This window comes from Pholcus phalangioides, unplaced genomic scaffold, assembly GCF_987345545.1.
Source record: "Pholcus phalangioides strain wild (caught in Gottingen) unplaced genomic scaffold, Ppha-v1.0 ptg000022l_1, whole genome shotgun sequence".
Taxonomy (NCBI): Eukaryota; Metazoa; Arthropoda; class Arachnida; order Araneae; family Pholcidae; genus Pholcus; species Pholcus phalangioides.
The window spans coordinates 12,568,276-12,595,283 of NW_028301615.1; the positions used below are offsets into that span (position 1 = coordinate 12,568,276).

The following is a 27,008-nucleotide window of genomic DNA, read 5'->3' on the forward strand; positions in this document are numbered from 1 at the left end:
AATGCTTTGGGCCCTTTTAAGGCGGGTCGTTCACTAGAACACACTGCAAGCTACGTGAGTGACAACAGCCAACATTGAGTCAGACTACTAGGGGCTTCTGACGTTGTCTACTGAAAGCGACCTTTATACGCTACTTAATTCGCGACTGCACTTCATGCAAAATAGTGCGTCTGTTAAATCATGTTGGGGGCATATTGAAAAACAAAATGTTCGGGGGGGGGGGGGGGGGAAAGAGAGCACGAAAGTGTTCGCACTCTCAATCATATGAGAGAAAACAAGAACAGGGGTAATATATACAGTTTTTCCCTACATGTATAGTGGTCCCGTAAATCAATCACCTGTATAAAAGGCAGAGGTGGAAAAAAAATTGTCCTTTAATACCAGAATGAGTGTTTGTAGATCTGCTCTTCGTTTCCAGTTTGGAAGCGTTTCCAATACTAGGCGGGGCTTTCCAGCACTAAATCATCTTAATAAATTTATATAACTGCCTATTAGGAATATGTTCTTTCATTTTTTTCACACATCTTTCCATAAACTTTTTTTTTCCTACAGCGATCGAAGAAAGCTGTGAAACGCAATCCAAAAAATAGCAACATTATTTTACGAATTGGCGCGCTATTTCAAAGTATGAAGTGTTACGTTGCATTCTAAACAGTGAAATCTTGATAGCCTTGAGAGAAGCGTAGAGAATTATGGATGAAGGTCGAAAAAATTGATGAAAATCGTGGATTATATATATACAGTATATATATTTTCAATAACATCTGTTGTATATTTATGATTGCGGCAACGAGTAGCGGATCGATTTTCTTCGCTGTACCGCCTATGCTTTTCTGTTTTGGTCCGTTAAAACAAACAATAAAGTTACTTATACATGTCGCTTCGTACATGGCCGCGAAATTATTGGAAAATAAGCATAAAGGCTTATGCGAAAAAAAATTGAAAAATGAGTGTGGTTGAAATAGCTCATATCAAGTTAGAATAAACGATCGCCTTCTAGGATACTGTTTCTAAATTTATTCAGTTAATTCGGTATTTGATATTCTGCATATAACTCTCTCGTATTTCGCAGATGACATACTCCTAACTACTTTGTCGCACAGAAGGTTTCGCGAGACTTACGAGATTAGTTGGAAGCTGTTATATCTATAAATGATTGATCTATCACGCTTATAATTCAACCTCTTGCTTCAATTAACTCGTTATGGCATAAAATCCGGCGTCGGTGAATAACCGGATATGATTGGTTTAAGGAGGAATAACTGCTGCCGAACACGATTGTGTTTATGTAATGCCGACGAGCGGCAGCACACACACAGAGAACTCTCGCTTCGTCTAATCTGCTGGCTCCCACTTTCTAACAATTACTTTTCAACCCGTTACTGCCTCAGTTATTCTTTCTTCCCGCAGTTTTTATTTCATAAGATGCCACTCTTTACACAGAGAAGACACGTGAAAAAAGTATCTTATTTCTGTCGTAAAAAAAAGTACATTCTCCGTCTATCTATTTGTTACTAGGTTTTTCGCGTTGTGTCTATCTCTGGGGAAGAATGAAGTTCAGACTTTCATTCCCGTCGGCTGATTAGTTTTCGAGAAGGACATTGGACGTCTCTTTGCTATTTGACTTTTTCTCTCCCCTACCATTGCAGAAAGAGAATTATAAGGAATAAGCCTTCGTCTGATGTTGACTAGAAATACGTAGAATTAATTTATCGAGACTGCATCCTTTTTCCCCTATACTTCTCTCCTCTTTTCTATCATTTTCTTACTCTGGATCTGTCTTATTTGGTAGTGGAATTGGTTCGTCTTAATTAGATCCAAGAAAGAGCATTCTGACTTCGCTCTACGTGCGTGTTTTTATCCTTTGTTTAAAGGAGTGTAATTGTGGGAAATATATAGATTTCGGATGAAGAGGTGAAATGAACCTCATATATTACATCTTTCGTTCAGGAGCTCAACATATTCATCAACCATAGGTACACAGTTCTTGAATATATCAGACTAACGGGTTGGATATCTTCCAAAAATCAATTTTTCATTCATAATCATTAATGTATTATTGATTTTTTTGTGGCGTATCTTCTACTGAATTCAAGGTATTAGCAGCTATCATTTCAGCTAAGTGAATGAATGACTACTAAAATGCATTTGTTCCGTGATGTAGTATTTAGATACTCGCGACTTTTTCAGAACCGTCCGTTTTTTTCCCTAAATTCTATTCTACGCAAAATGTTCCAAGTTGAACCTCGTTTGCCCTGTTACCTATTTTTTTTCCCACGGGGTACCTTCAGTCGGGAGGGGCAGAGACATCAGAAGCCGGTGCTGATTACACGTTCAACCATTGCATCGATTGATGTTCGCTCTCACCGCCTTTCCCTTCCACGCTCTCGCCTCATAACTAATTCCGGATTCTTTCGCACACTACCACCTTCTCTCATCCTTGCTTCAGCCTGACCCGCTTTGGAAGGCTTTTGCTACTGCTTCCGATGCCTCCAAGTTCTCCCTCTCTTTCTCGGCAATTGCGGCAGTAATAAGAGGCAAGACCTGCTAAATGAGAGTTGGCTGCCGTTAAGAACGTTAGCGGGAGCCTTTGAGAGAGAGAGTCGGGGGAGAGATCACAGAGAACGAAAGGCATTGGCCCGTCACTGCGCCTGCCATCGTTTGCCCTTTCCTCCGCCTAACTCCAGCTACTTATCATAATGAAACCGTAGATATAAATCTTCCCGCTGAAGGAGACGTTCTGTCTTCCTGCGATGGAAACAACGTTAATATCCTTCCTCGTCACTCGCGCGCGACCTTCCATGGTTTTACACACGCTTTTTTGTACATGTGTGTGCGTATTCTTTGAATAATTTAGTTTATTTTACTTCATTTGTTGGAAACTTGTGTTAAAACTAGAAATTTAATTAATTAAAATACGAACCAGTTATTGTTGAATATGGAGTGGTTTGTATTTGCAGCTAAGGTATAGACAGACTAAAATCATTCTTCCAATTCGGGGTACGAGTAATTGTCGCAAATCTATTTACATTTCTTGTCGATTGAACACGATGAGAAATACTTAAATAATTATGCTTTACAAGTACAGTGACACAAAAGTAGAATTCAGATTTTTTTTTATTAATTTCCTTTGTTAATGACTTCATGTTGATGATTGATCCCGTGGAAGGAAATAAGTCTCTTCTGTTGTGCTGTTCAAATGTTTTGTTTGTGTTGTTTTTTTTTCCTCCATATTTTTGTGTTGGAGACCATTCGTTTTTCTGATTAGAAAGCCGTTAGGCTGATTCTCATCAGTAGATGTTCAAATAAGCTGTGAGTGGGATTTTTTTCCCCCTGTTCTTTGGACCTTGAATATCGTAACCAAGCCGCTGGGAAATAATATACATTTCTTCTGCCCACGTAATATTACACCGATAGTTGCTAAGTTTACCATGGTGTGTGTGTATGTGTGTTTTTTTTACGACGGTACAAGATACGGGAGGGGTGATAAGTCTCTGCGATGTACCGACGGCAATCGATTCCTACGAACTTCCCGTTTGTCTGATACGGGTTGCATCTCTCGTAATAAAATATATCGTGACATCCCGTCCTCATTACACTATTCAACAAATCACTCAATGAGAATATGTAGCACGCATAGTGTGGACGTACCTTTAAAATTATATCGCTATCTCTCGTCGACATATAAAATATTACTTTTGTGCCAGCACTGCATGGTCATTATTCCGGAGTAGGAGTATGCAAATACCGTTTTGTTAAGTTACGTTGTTGGCGTAAGTAAGGTAAGTAAGGAGCGCGATAGCCCCGGTCGATAAGATGCTCTCCTAAAGTACCAAAGGATGTTTAGAGGTGTCGCGAGTTCGATACCCGGTTCGTCCTTGTCAGAAAACTTTCCTGACACAGGAGTACAATAGAAACGGCGACATGACCGCAGAAAAAATTGCTGCCCCAGGGAGTCCCCCATCGAGGGGTTAGCGCACCAACCCTTCGACGAGTATAAAACACAAGCCTGCCGTTCGGAATCGGCAATAAATTGTAGGTCCCGGTCTAATTAGCCCTCATGTGCAGAAAATGACCGTGGTGCGACAAAAATGATCAAACACGGGGCATTGATGTGCACATTGGCACACGGGGCTTGAGTTATGAAGATGGACTTCATTTTTTGAAGATGTTTACATTGAATGAACGCAGGCTTCGGGGGCGATCAACGGGATGAACCATGAATTATTAATATGCTGTCAATCGATTGCTTTGACAAGGGGGTGGACACCAGTATCTATTAGTAAGGGACAATTCTAGATTGTGGTGTCGCAGGGAATTTTTCTATAATATAATTTACACATTTTGCACTGTGCTTTTAAAAGTGGTTTCGAAGGAGCATCATTCTGAAAAATCTTACATGCCTTCATGATTTGTTGTGCATTGTCGAAGAGAGTTGACAGATTGGACCGCGGAAGACTCCAAAAAATGAAAAATGTAATTTATATTGTGAGAACATACACAGAAAAGAATCTGTGGTTTCTAGTGCACTGTTTTGGCCAATAATTGTTTTTGTAACCAAGTCATTTCTGTTATTTTGCTTTGACTTTAATCAAGGTGAACTTGTTTTTAATCTTAATGAAATTGTCTTATTAAAAAAATTTAAATTTAAAAAATTTTTGAAAATTATATTTTTTGGAGAATTTTTTTTTATTATGCTATGATTAGGTTGCATAAGAGGGTACCCTCCCCGTCCTACTTTTTAATCCTGCTTTTTCCTACTTTTTCTAATTTTTTGAGTGGGAGCCCTGTTGAAGTAAAAGTGACCTGCATGTATGGTATGCATGTTATTGATATGTGGTTGAGTTCGTGATTAAAATAAATATTGTAGATCTCTTAGGGGTAAATATAGACTTAAACTTAATCTCTAGATACAGTGCAGAAAGAAAGCTTTTCCATTTCTAAATTTTATGCATGGAAAAAATTGTAGAAAAATAAAGGGATTTGACCTTGTATGAATAGATGTACATTAGATTTCTTTGTCTATGGCATTTATTCCTCTGTGCGACGGTGATGTTTCAACAATTTGGAACTGTAACTGTAACAGCCTGTGACTTTCGACTTTACTTTTCATATTAAAATTTCGAGTTTTTTTTTTACCAAAACTCATTATATTCTGTCAAAGAATAAAAATGTGTAAACTATTAAGCAACATCATTGCAAGTTGGAAATACATCCACCAATCACGCAAGAAACAATCTTGTCAATACAATTCGTTTTTTATTTAGTTGATGTTGAATGGGCCTTTGGTTGTACATCGGGTGAATTGAGATACCCGCGTGATATTTTCTTTAATACCGAGCACAACTCAGATCTATCGCCACGGGCAATTGAGTTGTGCCGGATGTGTGTGTGTACCTAACAATCTTAGTGCGTGTATCTAGTGTTGTCTGATTTTTCAGTGCTGCCATCTGTATTTCAGAAGTGAAGTGAGTGAAATGTAATGATTGAATATTTGTACCGTTTGTAAGCCTGTTGCTCTCTGTGGAGAGACTTTTTAATGGGGAGATCTCTCGGCTTGCATTTGCGCCTCGAAGTTGGGAATCACAGAAAACCAGTTTCAGCCGACCACCGCTGTGGCGACAGTGGAGTTCTAACCTAAGACCTCGCGATGCGAGTCCGTCAGTATGACCACCCGACTACCACAGCGGCTATGTGTGATACTGAGTTGCCACCTCGCATTCACTTTAGGGGAGTATCCTCATGAATAAAAGCACTTTTCTCTACAAGAAAAAAGTTAATCCATGAAGTTAATTTAGGCTCAACGACTTTTCATGTTACATAAACATAGATTTTCTGAATTCATATTTTTTGCTGGTAGCTTGTTTGCATTGTGAATGCTGAATTACATTAGAGAAATTATGAGAAAAAGGGCAGTCAGGTGATATGAAAATATGCATTCCCAATGATTAACAAGATTTGTTTTATTTAATAAGCAGTCAGTTAATTTTAATAAAAAAAATCCGTTTTTTTAAATCATGATTTTTCATACCCTGCATTAAATTTGCTTTGGCCAGATGGTGTTAGACATGACTGGTTTTGTTTCAGATGAACGCAGCTATGTACGTATGAGTAGCTGAGAAAAATTATCAGTTTGTTTTCCCTTATAACACATCATGCTCATGTATTAGACAGCATTGTATATGTATAGCTGACCCATCCCTGTCCCAAGAGATCATCTTGGCTCACCCAGGCCGTGCAGGAGCAGAGAGGGCTCTGGTCCTGGGGACAATATTGTATCGGGACTCATTTTATTTTTTTTTAACTACAAATGCACAGCAAATAACCATGGCAAGTTATTTTAAATATTTAGTATTCGTTTGAATTGACCAGAGACGCCCACAGAGTCGTGTGATAGGTGTGGTGTTCGTTTTATTTAAAAAAAAATAAACAAGCAAAAAAAAAAAAAAAAGCAGTACCAATATATTTACTATATATTTAATTCTTGAATAAGATTTAAATGTCATAAGATGTGTTTCAAAAAATGAAGAGCGTGGAAAGGAGTGCGAAGATAGTGATTGAGTCTGAGAAGAGTTTGGGGAATGGAATTGATGGTGAATGATGTTGAGCCACTGATAGTTTTCAGTTGACTTCCCAATGATTTTACCTAAACAATCAGGGGACAATGCCATTGTCCACCATTATGAAGAAAACGGTCAAACTTTCCCATCTTCTAGGCACACCCCCCCCCCCCGAAAGTTAAAATGGTCTGTGCATTCAAGGGAGTCTAATATTTTATTACACCAATTGTACCTATAATATAGGGAGTGGTGCTGCCTAGTCCCTTTCAAACTGAAATTACTGTTCAATACATACGTAGTGCATAGTACTACTGAGTAACAAAAAATGAAAAAGTTGAGTTCTTGGAGGAAAGAAAACGAAGAATAGAGGATCACAAGAAGGAAATTCGAAAATTTTCGGCTCCTCTGATTATCCGGAAACTCGAACTTTCGGAGCTCGGATTTTTGAGGCTCTACTGTAATGCAACAAATAAACGAGAATTATTCCTAACTCGAGAAGGAGCCTCACATTCACTTTCTCAAAGGGCTCCGCTAATGGTAATGCTGGCCCTGCAATCACCTAATCCTGGAGGGGGGAGGGGATGACTATAAACTTTTTATTTTTGGCATGAAATCGATTTATTTTTTTAAATAATGTAATTATTATAAGCTATAATTTAAACAGTAGACGGAGTAAGTGCAACCAATTTTTAGGCAGTTTTTGGAAACTTTATACCTAAGGCTGTTAGTTATTTTTCTTTTCTTTTCCATTAATTATGCATGCTTTTTTTTAGTGATTATTTGAGCATTTTTAGTGCGTTTTTCCAAACTCGGAGCGAAAAGTCATATTGTCTCCGCCGTATTTGAACCCAGGCCCTCTTGCATACTGGGCAAACATGCTACCATCTCTACACCACTGGAGATATAACCCTTCCTATCTTATTTCACGCGCTGTGGCATAAGTATGACTTTGATATATTGGGCGGAGAAAAAGCCGTTTATATATATCTATCGTTCCACCCGGAGCCATTTCTTGAAGTTAAGATAGGCTATTAATGCCTCTACTTCAGCACCTCACGCCACAGCGCTTGAAATAAGGAAGGCAGGGTCGTGTCTCCAGTGGTATAGATGGAATGCTTGCCCAGTACGCAAGAGGGCCAGGGTTCGAATCCCGGCGAAGACAAGATGACTTTTCTTTCCAACGAGTTCACCTCGGCATAATATCCCGAAAATATGTTTCCTTGATATCTCGGGCTGAGAAAAAGCCGTCTATATCTCTCTCATAGTATTGTTTAGAGGGAAATATTTCAGATTCGATGGCGACTTTTTATTTATACATAGAAGCAGTCCTCTAAAGTGTGCGTCTATTCACTTTTTGAGAAAGGAAGGGAAGAAATGTTCCACAAGGTATGACGAGAGACGTTGCATTTTTTTTAAAATCAAGAACTCGGAATAGATCGTCTCTACATGCAACAGGCACTCTTTTATGAGGCGAGTGACGTTGTTTTGTTTTTTCCTGCTTGAGCTTGTACAATAGCCGGAAGGATATAAATCAGCCTTACCATCCACCAGTTTGACCATTTGAAGAGGTAACAACGAAGGTGAAGGAGCGGTTTTTGCCATACACAACTCTTCCCTTCTCTTTCGCTAGTTACTTGTATTTTGCAACAAGATATGTGGACTTTCTTATTCGTTTTTTTCTCGTTGTTTGGACTGCTTCCCTTATTACAATCTCTGTATAGTGTTTATGCTCGCCATTGTTTTTTTTTTTCTGATGGCCTATTCAAAATTTTGTCCTATTCTTGTTTTTCCTTTTCTTTTTTTCATTGTGAAGGTCTGTGGATATTTCAATGTAAATGACATTTTGCTGGTGCGCAAATGATGCGCATGACGTATATACTGTGTAATGCGACTGGTTTTATCAGTAACGAAATTTGTGCACACTCAAGGTCAAGGCTTTATTTCTGATTCATTACTTTTATTTTAGAGTATGCAGGGGGAAAGTTTCTGGCTGTTGCTTAAAAAAATACTGTACTTATAATTAAATATATAAGGGGAAAAAATGGGTTTCGTCTTTTCTTTCTGTCGTATGATGGTCTGGTGAATATGAGATCAATGTTTAGAGCTAGAGTAAAAATATACGGATGTATAGAATCCGTTAAAATGAGAATGAAAATCACGGTGGAATGACTTTGCATTTGTCAGTCCGTGGCTTATCTTCTGTGTTGCGTCCGACGTCGTTTTCTTAAAGAGATTTGGCTCATAAAGCCTTTCTCCCAAGTAAATTAAAAAGAAAGATACCGTTCTCATGCAGACATTTGAGATTAATAGTTTTTCCCGTCCGTATGGTTTTTCTTACGTTCCGCCCATCTGCGGGGAATGCGCCCGTTTTAAAAGGGAACTTTTTTTCCTATGTTGGTATTTTGTTGCATCTACAGTATCTACACATGGAATCAATCGGATCAACAAATGGTTTGCTTGCTTGTTCACCCTATCAAGGAATCGAAATAAAGAATCAGATTATACTTTAGATTCAGAGGCATTGTGTTTCGAACAATTTATGAAATTTTTAGTTAATTCTGCATTGAAAAAAAAAATCAATTCTCACTGTCTTTAATTTGTTTTTTGTTTAAGTAGGTATAAAATCCTAATATTTCTTCATATTGGATTTTTTTTATCACTTCAATACCATTTCTTATCACAATTTATTTCACGTATGAGGTAGGTATCATTTAGAAGGAAAACTAAAAACACTTCATAAATAGTTATCAAATAGCTGGTATATATAAATGTACAAACACGTACATATTAATAGTTTTTCCTCACTAGACATAGCTGCCGTCGTCGAGGCGCTATACCTGGATTTAGAATTGGCGGGGATAGAGGACGACGACGAAGAAGACAGTTTTAGGTAGTCTAGAAATAGCAAAAACGTAGAACGAAGAAACAGTCTGATATTTTGCCAGGAACTGAATTACTCGAGAACGTTCGTCTCGCAGTGGAGGAAAATCAAAGAATGTTACATTCGTTTTAAAAACCACACGATTGTGCCTCACTGAGACCAACCGGCCAAATGCTTTTGGTGGCGTGAAAAAGAATAAGATGATATTGTCTCATGTTGAAGAATTTAAATTAGAGTTTATTTCAACACACAGATGGAAAACTTGAAAAAAATAATAATAGTGTATGCTTCTTTATGAATCGATAATTAAATTTAGAAACGATATTTAATTTTCATTTATTTACTGTTTGTATTGTTACACTTGAGGGATTGAGTGTTTTTTATTTTCAAAAAGGATAGTCTTAATGAGGAACATCCGTTGTTTGCTTAGTGTTGTTGTTTCCCGCATCCTGTTCTAGCTTTCGTTGCCATCATCAGCGATTCAACTTCCTACCATTCCCTCCCCGAACTTCCGTTGGAATGCGGTTTACCCTCCACCCTCTTCTATTCACTGATTAAACAGCTGGTGAATTAAAACTGTGACGGTGTGTGTGAGAAGTTAATCTCACATGCATGCATTTTAATCTACAGCACATCAGTTTCTTGTGTGCATGTTATCCCAAAAATTTCGATTAGAAATGGGTTTTTTTTTTCTTTTCTACGGTTTTCATCGAAAAAATAACATTCATCTAGTGTGTGTTCAATTTTCTTTTCTTTTAACCGTTCTTAATCAAAGCTAGGAATATTTATACATCATCCGCGTCTCTTCATATAGTGGATAGAGGTATGAAACTGCCTGATGCCTTGATAATTATTGCTGGCTTTTATTTTACATTTATTGTGATATTTCCTACTTTTCTTCTGCTCATATCCGTACGTCACTGAACAATTTTACCCCAATGAACATCTCTGTAGATGAATTTCTGATTGAAATTATAGCTACAGTCGAACTTGGATCTATTTTCTACTAACAATACTATTCTATTTCCACTGCGAGAAATATAAAATGCATTGCAAAAGTCAGGGGCATCTGCGAATTTGATAAAACTCTTAGGGGGAAGAAACTTGCAAAGGCTTTTGGAAGGTTAAAATTTGGTATTACGTAGCTTTGTCAATAGATGGCGCCTCTGAAAACGAGTATCTTAAGTTGCATAAGCAAGAAATGTTTGTTTGTCCGCAGACAAACAATCTACAGCAGTAGATTATATTCTGTTTCTTGTTTTTAATAAGCTGTTGACGGATCCTCATATTAAATGCAAAATGAGAGTGTTTTTTAACTATAGTTTCTGAGTAGTATAAACGTTTCGAAAAAGATTAATTTAGAGTTCAAAAGCACACTCCCATTTACGTTTGAGGCTTGCAATGTGAGCAGCTGCTGATTGCTATTATTGAAAAATTTAAAGAAAGAATTCCTTTTAAATGCTTGATGGTTCAACGCCAAAGATTTTGCATCAAACACAGCCCCAAAAATAGCATTCAAAGAATACGAGTAGCCCTTCAATGTTTGCATCGTTCAAATGGTATAAATGTTAATTCTGCGAAACAACAACAATATGTCAATGCCGTTAATTTTCGTCCCAAAAATGAATTTGAAAATTTTTGCAAAGTTGAATCAGGTGAAATTATCTTGTTAGGTTTTTTCTTTATCATCTCAAACATTTCAACCATTTAATGCAAGTTGTTTGATTCTTTTTGGCATTTAAATGCATCTGTTAAAAATGGTTTTTTCATCATCAGTTCCCTTTGTTAATTGAAAATTAACATTAAAGTGCTCGTGCATGAGGAAATTAAAGGCGTGTTTATGGGGCCATTTCAAATGGTTTATTTATTCTGTATTTCGTATCAGTATCTACTTGGCTTATATAAAGATTGTGTTGAGAAAAAATAATCTTAATGTAGCAATGCAGGGCCGTAACTAGGATTTTTGCCGCCCCCACAACTTTGAAATTCGATAATTTTGTAAAGGTGTTCTTTGTTCCCACTTAAAGCTGCTGCCCCCTAAATTTTGATCCCGAGGAATTTGCCCCCTCCCACCCCCTTTAGTTCTGGACCTGTAATAATGGGAGGGGGTATGTATGCCCTTTTGGTCAGAGGGTCAATGATCGAACTTTGCTGAGAACCCTGAGTTACCCATGTTCGGTTTTGTGTTGAAAGAAAGAAAAAGTCGAAAACGTTTTACGACTGCGAGGTTATTTCAAAAATTCTCAGCAAGAATGGACGGATGGAAGAAGGTAGTTTTTGAAGGTGCAAAAATATTTTTTTTAAGGTTTTTCTTTTCCTTTTCTGTGATAGGATGCGAATCTAGGAAACCCCATTCCCCAATTTTCTTTCTTTCAGTTCCTCTTCCCAGAGAACTTTTTTTTTACCACGGACTTTTCTGGGAAATTTTGTGAAGGAATCACGTTTTTCATTCGGTGCGACTGCAGTTCTTTGGAGTCGTTGGTGGTTATATAAGGGCTGCTGCCAACAAAGCTAATAAAGAACCGGCAAGGAAATAAAAAATTCTGTTCAACTTGGATGCAAGTAATACATACATGTCCGAATAGTCAGCTTCTCGGAAAGTTTTAGTGATATATCACTCTAAAAAAATTATATATTTTGTGCAATTTTGATTTTTTTTTTTTTCCATTGGTAACTTTTCTTTCTGTCTTTCATTTTGTGGTTGAAACGTGTTTTATATTTTGTGGATTGCATGGGTATACAAGTTCGTATCGACTGCTATTTTCCTTGAATGAAGTTTTTTTTTTCATTCACCATAAATCTCTAGATCGATAAAAATTGGTCTCACCTTGTTCCCTTTGGTCTTGTGTTTTACGATGAAAATCACATTTTTTTTCCCCAGAGTAATCTCGATGTATATTTACTTTATCAATCATGTTTTGCTTTGGAACAATTTAAATTAGTGTGTGAATTATTTATAATGATGTCGTTATAATAGAAGTGTCTACACCAAGGTGCCATGCATTGTTTTCAACACTACTCAGTTGCTAAAAATTACATTGTCGATTATTCACAGACAAGGATGAAGGTACGAGGTATGAAAGCCTGGATTACAGGCTTTCGTACTTCGTATGAACAGCGGAGAGTGACATCGTTTCTCTCTATAAAGGATGAAGGTGTTTGGAGTCCATTTTAAACTCTTGGTCCCCGTTTTTTCGGTAGCACCAGATAACCGTGGTATGAAAAACGCACCCTCTTTGAACGCTTCGTATTTATGCGTACAACTGTCACATTAGAACTGATATACAGTGCCGTGTATAATCTACTTAGTTCAGTGGCTCTCAAAGTGAGCGAGTTTCGTGGATGCTTGACAGGTGTCGCCAAACTTGGCCGAGAGTATCGCGTGGAGTTTATGATATTGATTGTGCGCCTACATACTGATCAGTAGAAATTAGACTTTACTTGATTATTTGCATCATGAATGATGGCTAACGTGAGCCATAAGTGCCAAAAGTTTGAGAACCACTGACGGACAATTCGTGTAATGATATTTAGACGGTCTTGACGTGAATACGTCTTATAAATTATCTGACGACACTGGGAGCATTCGCAAAAGGTTGCGTGCCGAAATTCTTTATAAATGTTCATGTCTCGGGAAATACCGAACGGAAAACGAAAGCAATGGTATCGTAAGATGCACATGGCAAAGGTGCATTCAGTGAAATCACTCTGGTTTCAATATCTCTTCCCGTCTGAGCACCAAGCCCACTACCCTGATTCGTAATCAATTGTTTCCCGCTATATCTCAAAAACTACGTAAAGCACGGCAAAAGCCATGATATCGTTAGATGCACATTTCAATGGTGCATCTAATATCACTCCGGTTTCAATATCTCTTCCCGTCTAGGCACCAGGCCCGCTGCCCTGATTCGTAACAAATTGTTTTTGCGCTATGTCTCGAGCAGTTCACAACGAAAATAGATGACATTGGTATGGTTTGTTAGCTATTCCAAAGGCAAAGCCGATGATAATGATCTACCACTCGATTCAAAACACAAAAAAAACGTATTCACGTAAAAACTTGCGGCCGTGCCGCAAACACAGCCCACCCAATTTTTTGCGATCTTGGTTTTCCTTCGATACAAAATACCAATTGTGAAGGAAATTTTACATACTGTTTACTTTTTCCTCTTCAAGGGAGGGGAGTCTTCGCTAAATAATTTTGACATTTTTACTCTTCCCCCCCCCCCCATTATATTTTTTTCTTTGGCGAAGGTCTTTTTTTTTTTTTGAAACGCCGTTTTAATTACTGATTATGTTAATCGCCTTCGACGCATGGTTATAAAAAAGTGTTCTTTTTCCTATAGAAGTTAGTCGCGAATTGTTATTAGTTTTATGTACGAATTTTTTTTCGCTGGGTAGTCACCATCTCTTCCCATTTAAATTTTTTTTTCGTCGAAAATCTCTTTCTGCATAGATTAGCGACGACTTTCTTTCTAAAGTAGTTTTAAAAATTCCTCCCCACTCCATTTCTATGTTGTCACGTTTACGCTTTCAGACTGTAATTCTATATTTAATTTGAAGTGGGGGAAAAAACTGCAAAAAAAAAAAATATTCATTAGCTTCAGCATGTGAATTCTTGTTTTTGTTCACTTCTTTATAATTTTCTGTTTCCTCACCCTCACCCCTTTGTATTTCTCCAATTTCGTGTTGTCAATATTTCGTACTCATTTTCTCTCGCTTGCCGTTTTTCTTTTCTCTTCTCTCATAAACCTACTTCACTCCTCCTTGCAAATTCAATACACAGGAAAATCTTCCCGTCTTTCTCTGGCGTTGCCTTACATTCCCTTATTTACCATCCCCATATTTTTCTTCGACGTTAGATTGTTTTTGGTTTAATTAGATTTTTTTTTTGTTCTTTAATTAAGAAGAAAAGAAACGATGTGATGAAATTATAAGGAGTAAGATCGAGAGAAAGAGTGTGTGTGTGAGTTAATTCCCTATAAGTACTTAGTTTAGCATTTTTGTGGTTTCTTTATTTTATTATATCTTTATTTTCCCCTCCCTTTTTTTTATTCTTTTGTCGATTCCAGGTTTTCAATTTCGTCATCCTCTAACTTGTACATCAAAGAAGGGGGGGGGGGGGTTGAGATAATATTTCAGAATTTATCATTTTCTCGCGGTTTTCTAGTTTATGAGTACCGTGGATTCAAAATACCAAACTTTTGATTTCAGGTTCCCTTGGTAGGTATTGCTGATAACCAGTTGCAGCAAAATCTTCTATATCCGAAACCGAAAATAATTTCTTACTCGGGTATTGTGGCCGAGCTGAAAGCGTGTATTCGGTTTTAATTACGGCAGAAATGGCGCAAATAATTTTTGAGCTAATTTTTGTCGGATTTATATGAAGTTGCATAAATACGTTGAAGATGAAAATTTCTAAAATGTATAGCCCTCCAATACCTTTAAACCTCCTAATTTTAGCTTCCTCTTATAGCTTCCTGAGATATTGTATTTGCTCATATTCGTAATTTTTTTCAACTGGTAATAGTTTTAGCCCCCTTTCATTTAGGGTAAGGGAGGTTTTAATGAGTGTATATAAAATTTTTTACTAAATATATCCATGTGGGGAAAGGGCTTTTGCCATCGAATTCATTCACTAAACCCGTAACTAGTCTTGCCCTCACGCGACTGATTGACAAGTGTTCTTTTCCAACATTCAGAAGGATAAATAATAATTCATTGCATTGATACATCGCCTTCATGCATTTTAGTTTCAAAATTATTTTATGTGGTCTGACTGGTTTCATCTCTATGAATTCTATCACCAAACATACTCCCGGGCTGGTTCTGGGCCGTCTAATAAGCTGGTTTCCCCAAGGGTTATGAGATCTCTATGAACTGATGAAAATAAAACCTCAACCGCGTGATTGAGGATGACTGACTTTGATTATTCAGTTTTCTCCCATGCTGTACGTGTAAGTAATGCCGCTGCATTTGTGTTCATCAAGTATCCACGCTGTGAACTGCTGTGCCTTTTAAAAAAAGAAAAAATCCATGTCAGTTGGGAAGGGAGGAGTATAATAAAACACACTGTATTATATGTAAGAGGGGAAAGAGTGGAAAATTTTTTCCCTATGCCAGTGGAGTGGAAGAAAGCTGTGGGCGTGTGCGGGGACAGCGAAACTGCAAGTGTCCGCTCCTGTTAGTTTGTGATACAATGTTTCCCAGTGGCAGATAGAAGTTTCCTTCCTCTGCATCCCCACTCCCATCTCTGAGAATGGGGCCTTCCTGCACATCGCCATGACAACACATTTCGACGGCCATTTTCTTTGGGAGAAGGAAAAGGCGTGTTATTATTGGAGAACTTCGGCATCACACGCAAGAAACAAAAAAAATTCAAAAATGGGAAAAAAACGCTCCTCCCACGCTCTATTATTATTTTTTTTTTTTTTGGTGTGTGTGGTTAATTGTTTAATTTCACCCTCGCCTAACTCCCGATTTGTGTCCTTCACCCAGTCAGCATGATTTCTTTTTAAAATCTAGTCGATGTGAGGAGGGGAAAAAACTGCAAAAATAATAATGGTCTTGTTCTGCAAAAACCTGAGCTGTAATGATGTTTCGAATATGTTTAACAAATTCGTGGAAAGCTGATGTTTCGGATCAGACGCATCGAAAATAAAATTTGGGAATTGTTTCGGGTAAATTAAAATTAAAGTATCACTCTCACACACACGTCTATTTTGCGCCCGCCGAAACATGGCACGTCTTTAATGAAGAAATGATATTTGCTTTCATATATAGCTTTTTATGGGCATCCTTTTCTCAGCCACCTCGTTGGGCATTTTCCCTGTTGTGGCGTTGTATTTGTATTTAATATATATAGTGTTTTTTGTTCTCGATTACGTAAAAGAAATTGCATTTTACCAATTTCTTTTTTTTTTCGCTAACCCTCAACTTGCTATAATTTCGTGTTCATGACGGTACAAGTTTTTGAATTATTTGTTTAAAAAAATAACATTTTCAGTATTGTAAATAATGGTTATACGAAACTTGAAGTTCACCACCCTTCATCCGAATTCCATCATACATACATACATCACCATACATTCCATCGTATTTATTTTTTACATGTTCGCTGAGCTGGTTTTTCTTGGTTCGGAGATGCTGTCATATACATTAGTGGTTCCCAAACTGTGCGTCGAGGGTGTAAAATACTCGAGTGTTTTGCCTAATGAGAATCGATTTCCAAAACATCTTGATGAGAACTTTATTTAACCCTTTCTCTACTATTTTACCGCACACCAACTCCGGTCATATATCGCCATACGCTATTTCCAACCAGTGGAATTGAGTGGGAAATAAAGGCACCATCTGTCGGCGGTCACCTCAGGTTCTTTAGGTAAAGAACTTGATTCTCTGATGTTCTTTGACTAGATTCGAACTCGTGGACCTTGATGGTAACCTTCATAGTGGAAGACGAGCATCTTGCCACTCGGGAGCTTCCACCCTTTCTCTACTGACAGACGGTACTTTAAAGAACTAGGTTCGATAATTTGTTATGAAACTAATTCAACATGTACAGAAAAACTGGCAAAACATTTTGAAGAGATACTGATGTTTGGAAAAAAAATTCTCTGAATATGTGTCGACATCTGGTGGCCCGATGTCATTTACGAGCCATAGTTGATTGCTGTCACCCACTATTCACAGTACCATTTAGCCTCCTTTCATGTGCCCCATTTGTTAAATATTCTGTCTATTACTATAGCTTAGTTGGTAGAGCACTCGACCTTCATTCGAGGGACCCGGGTTCGAGTCCCGGTTGGGCCAGGGATGAAAATTTTTCAAAAAATCAGTATATCTACGAAATTAGCCAGTTTTTCTGTATATGTTGTATTAACAAACGGAGAGTACATCTTTCTCTAAATATGTAACTAAATGTTTAAAAAGCAGTTTTTTTTTAAGTGGAACTAAAATGACCTGTCAAATAATTTACATTATAATTATCTATGGTATATTATAATTATCTATTATTATTAGGGCTGGGAATCAATTAAAATTTTTAACTAGCTAATCAAAAATTTAATCGAGTAATTAATTGAATTTTAATTTAATATTTTTTATAACCGTATAATATTAATAGATTCTATAAAAATATATTTTATTCATTTTTCACACCGATTCGGCAGATGTAAAAAAATATATAGGAATAGATTAATAAATTGCGCGCTTGAAGCAGTTTAATTATGCTGAATATTATTTTGTCAAAACCTGTAATTTCTTCACTTCTTCACTTGGATTTTTTATTTTTTTGAATCGATCCTTTTAGGAGTTACTCACGGATTTCGAAACTACTTCCGATCGTACTGTTGTTTGTTTTCGTAGAAACTCCTCACAAATTGTACTTGTGAGGAGAGTAGCTGATGTTTCCAAGAATACAAAAACTACTGTTAAAAGGGGGGGGGGGAGACAATAAATTTTGATCTTACCTTCTAAAACTACCATCAAATTCAATATGAAACTAAAAGGATCAGCTTCCATGGAATCGACTTGTCGAAAAATTTTATCAAAATACCAAACACCTCCAGAAATAATTCAGAAACCAGAATCTCCTTTATAAATAACAAGGTGAGCACCCACACACAGGTATAAAACATTTTCGACGCCTCTCTGCTATGCATTCTGTGATACTGTTATAAATTTTTTGATATATTTCCCAAAAATATATCAAATTATGGCTCACGAGAGCTCCAAAAATGTCTTGGTCCCAGCTCAATTCGCCGATGTCGTGAAGATGAACCTGAAACTAGTGACGCAGTAACAAATGGATATTTAACCGGCTTGTTTATGGATTTGTATGACCCATCTCAGAATCCCTTGCGAACCAAGTTTGAGTCGAACCCTTGTTTATGCAAATATAAATACAAAATCAGAAGTCACAACAAGCAAATATTCTAAGTGTCGCCGCAGGGCCGCAACTAGGAGGAAGCAGGCGGGTCTCGTGCCCCGGGCGCTGGACCCGAGGGGCTCAAATTTCATTCTGAAACCTCCCCTTCAACATTACAAGGGGTCCTCAAAATACGCGCTTGCCCCGGATGACCAAGCATATAGTTGTGGCCTTGGTCGCCGGGAAAAGTAAAGAAAAATCAGTATAAGAACATTTCCAAATCAATCCATTTCTAAACAGCAAAAAAAAAAAAAAAATTCCTGGGAAAAGTAGAAGTAACCGCAGCGTATTGAAAATAATGGGGGGGGGGGGGGAAATGCAGTGCTGCATATATATATATATATATAATAAAGGCTGTTGCATGACGCGTAGGAGTCTACAAGCTGACATTATGCATAAGGGGCTGTTCAAGTATTACGTCATCATCGACAGGGGTGGGGAAGGGGTTTCCGATTTGCTGACTTTTGATGACAAGGGGGGAGGGGGGTTTGGATAATGCTTACGTCATCAACCACCTTCTATGAAAATATGAGTTAGGATTCAGAGGGGCAGAGCTGATGACGAAATTTTGCTGACGGTGGAGGGGTCAAAAATGGCTAAAAATTTGCTTACGTAATACTTGAACGGCCCCTAACGTCATTGCTCAAACGAAACAGAGTGCGCCCGCTTTGCTACAATGTTAATCAAAATCGTTTGCAATCGCTATATTGCCCATTTTACTGAATTATTTCTAAAATTATCTTTCGGTTATTACCATCATCTATATATTTATTGGCTTTCTTCGTTCAACCATTTAAACATTTAAAATAAATTTTCCGGTAACAAATTTGCTTATGAGGTTATTTACGCTGAAAACATTTTTCTCGGATCCATTTCAGTTAAATCACGTACGTTAGTTAGAAGTTTCATTGGATGTCAATATTTATCTATTATTTCAACGTTTTTGAAAAAATCGGAAGAAATTGCAAATTCAAACAGAGTAGCTATAGGATAAGATGTGGATGCAGCTGGCTTTACCTGGTTTCAGGACATTCGTTCCCAAAATTTGCCACTACCGGTCTAGGAGAAAAGGTTTTGGAATTCGCACGTGCTTTTGGATGCGAAAACTTTCAAGCAAGTGTCGGCTGGCTGAATCGTTTCAAAGAACAGTATAGTGTGGTAGCAAAACAGATTTGTGGGGAAGCAAATTCAGTTTATATGAAAAATGTGAATGAATGGGAAGCTGGTGAAATAGCGAAAGTGATGAAATCGTATGATCCTTCCGATGCAGACAAAGCCGGAATCTTTTTCCAACTGTTACCTAACAAAACTTTTGTTAAACTTTTGACATTTAACAAAGACAAATGCATTGGTGGCAAAAATTCCAAGCAACCCTTAACTGCTTTGTTTTGTTGCAACATGAACAGAATCGAAAAGAAGTTATGGTGATTGGAAAATTAGCGAATATCAATAGTGCCTGAAGAACGTGAAATCGCTGCCTTGTAGATAAAGGGTTAATACTGATACGTAAAAAAATTAAGCCACATCCACCTCAACTACACTTCAATCTTGCATAAGAAACACTAACTACATTAAAAAATATATATATTTAGAGAAATGGAGATATATATATCGTTAAAAATCAATATCGCCACTCAGTATTCATGGGTGCCACTGTGCGGTCGTGTGGGCATCGTGCTGGACTGTCGTCCTGAGGATCCAGGTTCGAACCCCTTTGACGGCACAGTGGTGGTCGGCTGAAGTTGCTTTTCTGCGGTTTTCCAGCTTCGAGGTGCGAATGCGAGCTGGTTTTCCATTTCAAAGTGTCTCCGCAGAGAGCAGGCAGACCTACAACACGATATTGACATAACATAAAAATTCAAGCATTTCCATCTTCACTTCAGAAAATGGAAGACGGATGGCAACATGAACACAAAGCAAGCGCAACTTGACAACTTAAATACTGTAGCGCCGCACATACACTCAGAACACACATTCTGGCATGTGTCGATTCGTTAGAAATTCCGTAGAGGAATGTGTACGAGGTGATGTACGGTTAAGTAATAGTGGAAAACTGGTGATAGATCGCAGCACTACACATAACAAGCATTACACAGAAACAAACTTCACGTCAGGTTTCACTACACGTACACGCACATTCGAACATGTACCAATTCGTTAAGAGGTTCCGATGAGGAATATGGATTATGTGCGTGTGTGGTTTAGTAGTGGTTAAGTAGTAGCAAATAATGGGTAAAGCATACAACTGATAATTAAAGATGATGAATCTGCTTATGCCCCTTTCTTCGTGAGAGAATAGTTGTAGGAAAATTTATAATTGTCTTGTTAATGTTAAGTATGCGTGGGTGTAAAACAGGGCTGGACAAATCGCAAAAAAATGGAGGTGGCGGAAAAGGTTTTTAGGTTTTACCCCAAAGGAAAAGGTCCAAAATAATGCTACTTTTGACTTTTTCAGGATGTAGGGATCCTCTTTTCATGTTGGAAGATATGCTGCTATAAATTCCAAATATAATTTAGTAACTGCACAAAAAAGGCGCTAATACCAATTTTTCAGTCGCCATGAAGTGACCTGGCACCTGGGATTTGGCCAGTCCTGGTGCAGAATACTCGATTGTTTTGTCTACTACTTTTTTGATCGTAACGAAATCTTTTTCCCTAAAGGATTTTTTTATTTTCACTGATATGAGATCCCTGTAAAAGATCTCGATTATTAGTTTTTGCATGAAAAATTATGTAATAATTTGGAACGTGTTAGATTCACTTGAACGTAATTGGATACAGAGAACAAAAAAATAAGCATTGACATCCAAAAATGCGTTGTTTACATGTTATAATTAAAGTCTTCCCCCCCCCCCCCATGACAATAGATATAAAAAACTCAGTTGTTTAAATTGAACGAATACAAGCTGTGATCAGTTCTGTATCTCTGAAATCTTCTACTACAGATATGCGTGGTTTTTTTTTAATATCTTGTTGAACATTTGTTTGTACATGTAAGGGACTCTTGGTCATTTGCTGCGATTTTGGAACGCATCACCGGCAGACTGATTCAGTGGAGTAATATAATGGGCGAAAAATGGCCAAATTATTGCAGCCCACTTCTACTTACTATAAGTTAGCAACCTCTCTTGTCAGGGACATTTAGGGATTTTTCGCGAAGCGTGGGGAATAAAATCCCTGTAGGTTGAGGAGAGTATTTTTCGTCTTTCACTGAGCATTCCGCTGACAAATATTTTTGGACGAACAAGCAGTTTTTTTTCTAATCTTTTTCTTCTGAAGAAATATCGTTTTGATAGCAAGCTGAAATAAGTGTTCCGCGTAGAAAAGGCATCCGGCGCTAGGAATTGTGAATCGTCCGTTCATTCAACCTTGAATTTTTTCATGAATGAATTTCGCTCGTTTTCATTTATTTGGACTGACCATGTGCCAGCCGTTCCTTTAGGATCTGTGATGCTTTTGCTCTGGACTTGATACAAAAACGCAAGAATTAAAAGTGTTCGAACCTCGGAACACATTGTGATTCTTCCATTGTGATGATCCGCGTGACCTGTTATGAATGTTATGTTCGAGCTCTCGTAAGGTGGCAGCAGTTGCATCAGCTGCCGAACGAGAGGGAAGAGACAGATCTTTTTCCGTAGAACACACAACTGTCAGTGTACTCGTGCTAGCCACTGACATGGATTAGACACCCAGCCATCTGTTGACTAAACAAAGAATCGCTATAATCCATTTCTTATTTTGAATTATTCGATCGATTCTCGCGTGCCATCATTGCGCTTTGAACGAAATTAGTGTGGGCTGGCGAATTTTCATTCCGGCCAGCTGCTTCCATATGTAAACACTTGCACGTGATACATCGAAATGTGTAGAATTTGCCTCCACAAATCTTCCAGGATTTGTAATCATGAGTTCCAGTCTTCTATTTCTTCTTTTTCTAACTTGTGTTTGTGTCTCCTCGCTGGAGGTACGTGTGTGTGCGTTTGTATCGTTGCCCTCACTTTGGATATATGAATGATTTTTTTCTGTTTTTGGGTGCGCTTTGTGGATTTCTAACGTCGCTAGTGTTTCTGTTTTGTGCCTATGAATCCAGTGAGCTATTTTGTCATACTCAGACGAAATAGCTGTCTACTTTGCGGAAATCTATCGAAAATGTGAGTGTTTTGTTTTTTTTTTACTTACTTTGGGAATGATCGTCTCAAAATTAGTGTTTTTGTGCGTACAGAATGCTTTTACGCCTATTCGAATTGTGCGCGTGTTTTGCTGTCGGATGTTTCTGTCACTGCTTGGATTTATTGTGATGTCAAGGAATGTGGAAGGCCAATGTCGGAAACCGACCCCAAGGTTTGTGAGTTATGTGAGTATTACCATATCTCTTACATCATTACATGGATGATACCTTCGCATTTGTTGTTAGTTTTGTGTGAGATATGATGTATTGCGTACATAATTTTATTAGCATTGCTGTTCTTTTTTTTGGTTTAATTGTGGTATAAACAGCTTCATAATAACCCTGCTGTAGTGAATTATGTTTTAGTTATATATATTTTTTAATAATACTCCTCGAAAATAGAATAACCTTCGGACAAAAGAAAAATATTCCCATAATACAGCGTCAAATATGTGTGTTGTTTTTTTTAATATTCTGGTGGGGATTGAATTTTCTTCGCAGGGTAGGCTTGTGTAAAATTTGTTACTACTTCCGAGATTGATTTATCTTGTGCTATACGGTTGTCTTGGTGCCATTCCCTGCTTAAGTAAAAGTTGTACCTTTGCATCAGGAAAGATTGTAATCATAACTTGGGGGGGAGGGGGTTTCTCATAGCTCACGAACCTTAAATTATCATTTGGTTGAGTAGTCTTATCGACACAGGCTTTCCCATCATGTCATGTATGATACAATGAAATACATTATGTACACTATTTTCTGTACATAATTCTACTGAATATTTCAAGGATATCGCATTATTCTAGATGCAAAACTAAGTGAATTACAGTGTAGTAGTTTTCATGACGAGATATTTCGAGTGAGACATTTTTTAAAATTTTAATGCTATATAAAATAAGATGAAACTTGAGACTTATACATAATTTGATATCCAAAATTATTCTTTAATTATCGAGGCATTTGTTTATTTGATGACGAAAAATATCGTTGATTTAGGTCCTAGTGTTATGATGAAATATTGAGTTTTAGAAAACTATATACACACAGGATTGACATAAAAGTTCTCAGCCACCTCGTTGGGCATTTTGCCTGTTGTGGCGTTGTATTTGTATTTGAGAACTGTTTCGGTTATCAAGGATGGGTTTATCGAATTTTTTTGTATTTCTCAACTAGTGAGCTTGATTTTAAGTACCTTACATGTTATAGCCGTATCATGAATGTATGCTTTGAGTGTCTGACTGCATAATAGCTTTTCGTTTTCGGTATGTTCATATAGGAATCACTCGTTCTTAATACTTTGTTTAAGACCAGATTCACGTCCTTGGCAGAACCTTTAATACTGTACTGGGTGCAATACTTTCGAAAATTTCTATTTTCCTATATCTCAGGGTTTTTTTTATCCAGTTATAAGCGCATGTCATCGTAAAGGTGGAACAACATTTCAGTTTACTTTTATGTATGTTCAGTTATGAAAAAAACAGAAATCTCTTGAAAGTAGGAAAATAATTTTTTTACCCCTCTTGCATAGTACCTGAAATACTTGGAAAGAAGGGAATAATATCCGTGAAATGTGTGTGTGAGAGGTTTTATTGTGTGGATGCAAAAATATTTTGTGTGTGTTGATGGAGAGGAAGAGAAACTTCGAAAAACAGCTATTGCAATATTTAAGCTCCCTTAGGTTTTCGTAGGATTGAAGCTCTAGCTCTGTATTGGTCAACAATCAATCAGATGGCAAAAATATTTTCACGAATTTCTCAAGAAACAATTAGATTTATAAAAGATAGAGTGTGTGTCTGTCTGCATTAGTTTTTGTTTGTGAAATCCTGACATTTTAAAACACTGAAATAATGAGAGCTGCCGCAGTGATGGTCTCGTGTTGCAATTTTATCAGCTGGAAACAAAAGAACTTTTCCTTTCGATGGGGACGGACGCCAAGTTGGATGGAGCAAGCAACCAGAAAATAAGTTGCCCTCTAACCTTCGGTGTTTTATTTTTTTATTTTCCGGGTATTTATTTCTGTTTTTCTTTTTCATGTTGCCGAGCAGCTCTGCATCATGCAGTGTTTCATTCTCCTCTGATATTTTTTTTTGCAAACCCACAATCATGTTTTCTGCGCCATAACTTATTTTTCATACTCTTTCTCACTCCTCTCTCGCATTATACAGTACTTACATCTGTGTGGTAATAATCAGCTGCGTTTTAACCTCAATAGCTGACGCAGGCGCACTTTTCATATTCTTTTCGGACACCTTTTGTTTCGGCTTTCGTACTTCTTTCTCTTGATATTTTTTTATATATACAGTATATAGGTAGCATGATATCCAATAATACATTTTTTCCTACGCTTTTTTTTTCCCAAGAGGATTACACAAAAGCAAGTATCGCGCGTGGTCTATCGGTCAAGATGCCGTTCATCGAAACCGTGAGTTTCATTATTCTAACGGAATACAAAATACGCTAATTACTGATTCTCTATTTAATGCTAACATAAACAGTTATTTTTACTTCATCTTTCTATATCATACGGATTGTCCACGAAAGGAAGAAAAACATAGGTTTTCTAGCAGTGAGAGGATGGCTTAATTGATTTGAAGAACGATATTCTATTGTTTTCCGTACAATCAGTAATGCATCAGGTTTTTTTCCTAAGGATGTCATAACTATGTGGAAACAATAAAAAACCATCTTCGGCCTTAAATTTTAGCATCGAATTGTGTTCATGCAACAAATCAACAAAAAATATTCCGATGAGTCACCGTTTTTCACTACCTTTTTCTCCTAAAAAATATTTTATACTTTTGAGATACCAAATCTTCGCTTCTTCAGATTGTCACAGATTTAGCTTCTTCCCAAAAACTATTAACGACTGGAACAACCTACCACCAAATATTTTGGGTTGTACTACGATTTCCGAATTTTCCTGTATCATCAATCGTCATTTTCGTCATACATAACTTCCGCAACCTCTCGTGTAGGCCTCTGCCAAACAGTATTGAATAAATAAAAACTTCGTTTAGGGCGAACAAAAATCGGCTTTCCCTTGGAAGTTCGTTGTAACAAGTATTGACCGTATTAATAAGAGGTTGTTTTTAGTACGAATATCGCACAGTCGACGTCAGGTTATATACCGAGCACGCGAGAAGTTGTGAATGTTTCGGAAAACGTACTCAAATAAATGTTTCATTTAAACCAAATCAAAATTGTTTTTACATTGATCTTATTGGTTCAATGGATGTAAAATAAATATTCGGATGAAAAGAAAAAAAGTTCGCGCTTGTTACTCCTCGAGAACTTTGTGTTAATTCATGGAGAAAGTGTCTTGGCATCAAATACTGCCACTGAATGCTTGTTTTTCCCACATAAGATTATGATGATTTGAGATTGTGCACAATTAACCTGATGGAAATTTTTGCAAGAAAGAGCTTCATATACGAAGGGAAATTTTATTTTTCCTTTCCGTCTTTTATGTGGAAAAAAACAGACAATGATGTCGTTTCCCACCATGAAAAGAAAGAAAATGTCTCCAGAGCGGAACCATTTTCATTGGGTTAACTTAATGTTCTTAGATACGTTGTGGGATGGATACCCTGCGCTTTTCTTCTTTTTTCTATCCTTACCTCTAGGGCCGTAACTATGATTTTTGCCGCCCCATAACTTCAAATTTTGATAATTTTATAACGGTGCCCTTTGTTCCTGCCGTTCCCTAAATTTTGTAGCCCGGGGCAGTTGTTTCTCCCCCCCCCCCCACCTCCCCTTTAGTTCCGGTAGGTACCTCCATTAAAATATTTCTATTCTTTCGTTCGAATTTTTGTGATAACATTGTTGGTAATAGATTAATTTTGACCTATGATCGTCACAACGAAGAAAAAATCTGTTAGAGAAACAAGTTGTAACAAGCAATGAGCCAGTTGTTTCCAAAGAAAATGCCCCGGCACCTCAGGATGAGAGCGATCAAAGGTGGTTGGGTGATCTCTCCCAACGCTAGAGACCGGCAGATTCTATATAGAGTGATTCTAAAAGATCGCCCACGCATCCAGTGAAGATCTAGGTTCGAAAATCTTTGGCGGCACACCGGCAATCAGCTGAAGTTGGTGTTCCAACTTTGAGGTGTTAATGCAATCCGGAAGATTTGAAATGGTCTCTGCAGAGAGCAGACAGATCTTAAACACTATTATCAATGATAGTGTCGATGTTAACTTGGAAAGAAGTTGACACCATCAGAAGGTGACTGAATAGTGTTACAGCAGGATACTTAATTCTATCATTCAGCCTTATCAATTACTACAGTTGAGCATCGATTATCCGAAACCATTGGGGACTGGGAATGTTCGGATAACCGATAATTCACGCGAAAATATTGCACCAGTGTCATAGGAGCAATATGAAACAAAGAAATAGTGTTATTAAACACGTTTTGTATATCATCTTACAAATAACAGAGCTTACTAGCCTGGTTTGACAAGTTCAAAATGG

At 37.4% G+C, this 27,008-nt stretch overlaps 1 protein-coding gene and 1 non-coding gene across 3 annotated transcripts in view; both read left to right on the forward strand.

Moving 5' to 3' along the window:
• LOC149069483 (uncharacterized) overlaps positions 1-27,008 on the forward strand; it is a 244,880-nt gene that overhangs the window by 160,158 nt on the left and 57,714 nt on the right. The window lies entirely within an intron of this gene.
• Positions 17,178-17,253, forward strand: TRNAE-UUC (transfer RNA glutamic acid (anticodon UUC)). The gene has a single exon. It is a non-coding gene; the product is annotated as a tRNA-Glu (tRNA).